Here is a 5043-nt window from a genome sequence, read left to right as displayed (position 1 = left end):
ATAGAGCATCTAGATCTAAAAGATTCAAGGGGCCCAGTATTGTTAAGTATAAGAGTGGAAAACCTAATAATAGGAGCAGCAATTGATCTAAATACAAAGATGATAAGCAGAATAACTAAAAAATCATTGATTATGAAGTAACTACCAACTTCAGCTAACTAATTGTCCAGTATTTTATATGCATTTTTCATCTCTTCCTTTACGCTTTTAAGGAGCCATCGAATGATCCGTACTTTCACGTATCTTTCCTATGTTACTAACTATTTGTGGATTTGCGAAACATTTACCTCGCCTCTAAATTCTCTCAATCAATCGAGGAAACGTTGTCAAACCCATCAACAAAAAGACAGAAAGATAAGGAAAAGATGAACGCAAACATCATCATTTGATGAGCATTGATTGGCATGGAATATGAATCCCTACCATCTAGGGGGAAAGAATCCTATCGAGCAACAACAAATAGAAATGAAAAGGACGTGAAATCAGACGAAACAATCAAAGTTGATAAATTTAGCCAGAAAGTTTATAAAACCGTCTTGTGAGTTGTGACACAGAATAAACAAATGGCCTTTATTGCAAACTTGGAGTCTTCTTCCGAACAACACATATCTGTCTGGGAAAACCTACCAAATACACGCATAAATATGTAAACCCGATAAGTAAACATTTCAAAAGTAATATTTACATATAGGTGAGATCAATAACACATGCAACCAGATAAGTGAAGATTCAACTTTCTCGAGTAGCAAAACTTATCATGGAATGTAAGTTTCAACAACCAATATTATTTTGACAGAACCACAGTATAATTAACTGACCTCACTCAGAATGAGTAAATTAATGCCGGGTCTAGTAGACTTTTCTCTTCCATAAGGAAAGAAATGTACAAAAACACACCACAATTCTTCTCATTACCATTTCAATTACCACATATGCATGGCAATGCATAGTTGGAATAAAATTAGCGCATTCATTACGATAAAAACTCTAAATGTAGGCAATCTAATCATACTACCAAGACCTAGGTGCTAATAGATTGGTGGTATGAGAATAGTGATCTTGATCCAAGGATTAGATACCCTTATCTGCCAAAGGAAAATGTCCGGTATGAGCCTATCCTTGATCAAAATAGAGAAATGCATACATGGAGGTGAAAAATGATGTTTGACAAGCAACGCCATGACTAGACTGCTTTTGGATGTTGAACTGAGTTGAGTTGAGTTGAGATAATAAAATATTGTTAGAATATTATTTTTTAATATTATTATTATTTTGAGATTTGAAAAAGTTGAATTGTTTATTATATTTTGTGTTGGGATTTGAAAAAGTTGTAATGATGAATTGAGATGAGTTTAGGTTCCAAACGAAGCCTGCACTTGAAATCGCTGATAGTTATTGCTACCTAACTCTTGATGAGCTCTGATGCAGGCCAGCAAGTATGGATTACATTGTGAGCTCTGAAACTACAGCTAAGCAATTCTGTAAGGCCGTAAAGGATATTATACGTCTAGGGGTGTGATGCGTTCATTCACAAAGCTCTAAGAACAGCATTCACCTAGGAAGTTCATCACATTCATATTTGTGAAAATGAACCAGGTGACTCCAGGTGACTAAACATGAATGCAAACATAAAGCAATCAATAGGTCACTGCATCAAATCATATTTGGAAAAAAGGAATGTTGGCAATGCTTGGACAATGATAAATAATCACTTTAAAACAAAAAACATCACAGTCAAACTAACACTGCAAATGAGAATCAATTCACAAGGATATCAATAAGTTAACTGAGGAATGAAAATCATGTAAAAGTAAAGGTGGAAGAATTAGGCCCAAAAACAAAAGATCAAGAATAATGGGTGACATGCCAAACATAGTCCTAGATTAAAAAATAATAATAATAAGTAAATCAAAGAAATTATGTGCATTTAAAGTTGTTACAGTTATTTTCAGTATCTTGTTGGAGGTGCTTTTCAACAAAAGTTTCAATTTAGAATTTTTTTTGAAAGTGGATTTTCAGATTTTTTAGGATACTTAAAAAGAACTTTTTATAAATTTACCAAGCATGCTATTTTTTCTTCAAAAGAGCTTTGAAGCTATTGAAAGTACATACTTTTCATGCTTTCAAACTCAACCAAACGGGCACTACAACCATCAAAGATCACAATCACAACCTCCAAGAGGAAGTAAAATGTTTCACATGAAGATTGCATAAAGGTAAAGATAGGCCAACCATTAGTTAGTTGACTTGGGCGTACCATACTCACATCAAATAAACTAAACCTTGACCCAAAGGAAAGACAAACCAACATTAGTTTAGGCATACTTTACTCAATCCAACCCAATAAAAGCATGACCCAACTAAAGCATACCATACCATACTCAGCTCCACAAGATAAACCATTACCATTATTAGTCTTCGCCTTTTTTATCCACTATGATGTCATTTAAGCCCGAAGTCTTTTTTAAAGATTTGATACAGAGTAGCAAGCTTGGAGCCCACCAAGTCTTTATAGACACTTCTGGATTTCAGAGACGATCATGAGTCATCTCTAGCAAACATAATAATGAAGCCCGATGATTTAATGCAAACCAGAGCTTCGAAAGTGATCATTATACGACTTTAGGCGCTTCTGAGGAAAGTACTACCCATACAGTCCACTTCCAGAATTTTGGAAGAAGCAGCAGTGCAATGTAAGCGAGTCGATTTTGGAAGCAGTGAAGGAACTAGCAATAGAATCATGTTACCAAGTAAGGTGTAAACTTGAAGGGTTTTGTCCTCATTCCCCATTCAAATCTTATCTTTTTTTCCGATGAGTTGTCAAACTATTACAATCCTACATATAATCACAACCTAAAAATTTTATCCAACAAAAATACTCTATCAATATGCAAACAAATAAATACCCACAAATCCAATCAGTAGGAACATAAATGTCATCAATCGCAAATGCAAGCATCACATCAGCAACCACCCGAACAAGAAATCAACATCCAAAAACTAAAACTCACTATGGCAGCTTCCAGGACCGAAAAATCACGAATTTGGACTTCTCCGAGTACGAATAGTCGATCCCATGGTCCTTGAGAAACTCCTCAAGTAATTTCTTGGCGTTCTCGGGATTGTCACTCTCACACTCGATCTCATACAGAGTCCCAAACCCAAAATCAGTCTCGTCCACCTCCAATTTCAGTCCCTTCCACTCGTACACTTGCCTCACATTCACAAACCCTCCCAGCCCCACAAACCCCAACGCCCCAAACTCCTCCCTCGCCCTCCTCACAACCCTAGACTCCACGGCGCTCAGCTTCGCCGTCTCGACCGCGCAATCGCGCCCGATAGACGGGTCAGGTCCTCCTCCACGCGGCTCACGCCGTCGACGAGGACGGCTTTGGCTTTGAGAGTGACGACGCAGCGGGGCTCCTTGTTGGAGAATCTGAGCCGGAGGACGGCTCTGAGAGCCGAGAGCTCAGCGGCGGAGCCGTCGAAGAAGTGGTTCTCCTGGCGGTGAGTCTTGACGTGGAACGGGGCCAAAACATTGGTAACGCGGCGATGGGCCCCCGCGTCTGGAAGCCGAAGTTTAACCTCTACCTCCATGAATCAGCCGATTGGATTCCCCAAAAATCCCAAAAGAAGAAGAAAGAGATAGTAACAACTTATAGGGTTGTATATGACGTATAGGTTAGTTTTGTTTGTTTCTTGAGAGGAGAGGCCGATACGGAGGGGGACGGATGAGTCTTTGGCGTGGCTGTCGAGTTGCTGGCGGCGGAGGTGGCGGCGATGCGTTTGCGGACCTGGTCAAGTTCTTCTCTGTCTTCGTCAGGCTTTGCTTGGCTTTCTCCTCAGCATTTCTTTCTAATTTTCTGGCATTTCTGCTTTTACTACATGAGCGCTCCTGGTGACCACTAGACTCTAGAGTCCTGGACACTTTTTTTTTCCTTTTCCTTTTTTATCACATTTTTTAATAAATTTAAATATTTAAAAAAAAATTAATACACTCAAAATTACTTTCTTAACCAGTAAATAAAAAAAAAATAATCAAGTGATACGTTTAAGCGGTACAACCTGAGAGTGAAAATAACTTTTTCCTTACTACATGTCACTTCTCATACCACACGGGATGGCAAATCGTGTTCTCACGTAGTTTTGGTGTGATTGTATTGTGTCAAAGTTATGAACCGTGTTCTACGTTTGAGGATCAAGTGTAATTCAAGTACAATATTATTTTTTATTTTATTATTATTTTTTATTATTATATATTATTTTTTATTATTATTTAATTTTTTTTATTATTATTCACAGATCTTTACAACACTTCTCACTATCCCAAATTCGAATGATTGTAAAACTTTCAAACTCTAATCCAATCTATTTAAATAACAGGTCATGTCGTGTCACATATTTAATAATTAATTAAAAATATAATATGATACGACTTATTTAAACTTACTTGTTTCATATAAATAGATTGAACTAAAACTCATAATTAATTTAACTTGATTAACATAATTTGATATAAAAGTTAAAATATATATTTATTAATAACCACAATATCTTAAAAATTATATATCAATATTTTTTAACTTTTAACATATAATAAAGTTAATATTATAAACCATACAATAATAAGAGTTGATATAAAAAAAAAAAAAAAAACTTGATTTCTCACTAAGAGAACTAAGGATTGAATCTACCTCCCCATGTATAAAAAAAAAAAAAAGTAGATCAAAAAATTATAAGTAGTGTCACCAATATAGAAATTAAGTGATTGATTATTATATAGCATTTTTTCCACATATTAATTAAGAGTTTTGTTATATATTAGACTGTCCTTATAATTTTATCTCACTTGATGTGCCATTGATAATTATCTCTGGAGTTTTTAAAAAAAGGCACAAAAAATTAGACATCAAAAAAATATTAGTAGTTGGTAGTGTATATATTATTGGTTCTTTACTTTTTCTTCCTTATATTGTCCTTGGAAAACTAAATTAGACATCTAAATAATACTTCTTGGGAGAACTTAAACGATGGAATATGTAA

General features: G+C 35.5%; 1 pseudogene; it reads right to left on the bottom strand.

Moving 5' to 3' along the window:
- Positions 1-2885: 2885 nt before the first annotated feature.
- On the bottom strand, positions 2886-3897 carry LOC109020388 (annotated as a pseudogene).
- Between the last annotated feature and the right edge of the window lie 1146 nt (positions 3898-5043).

This window comes from Juglans regia, chromosome 10, assembly GCF_001411555.2.
Source record: "Juglans regia cultivar Chandler chromosome 10, Walnut 2.0, whole genome shotgun sequence".
Taxonomy (NCBI): Eukaryota; Viridiplantae; Streptophyta; class Magnoliopsida; order Fagales; family Juglandaceae; genus Juglans; species Juglans regia.
Note: the sequence above shows the minus strand (reverse complement) of the source record. Positions and strands in the feature narration are given on the sequence as shown.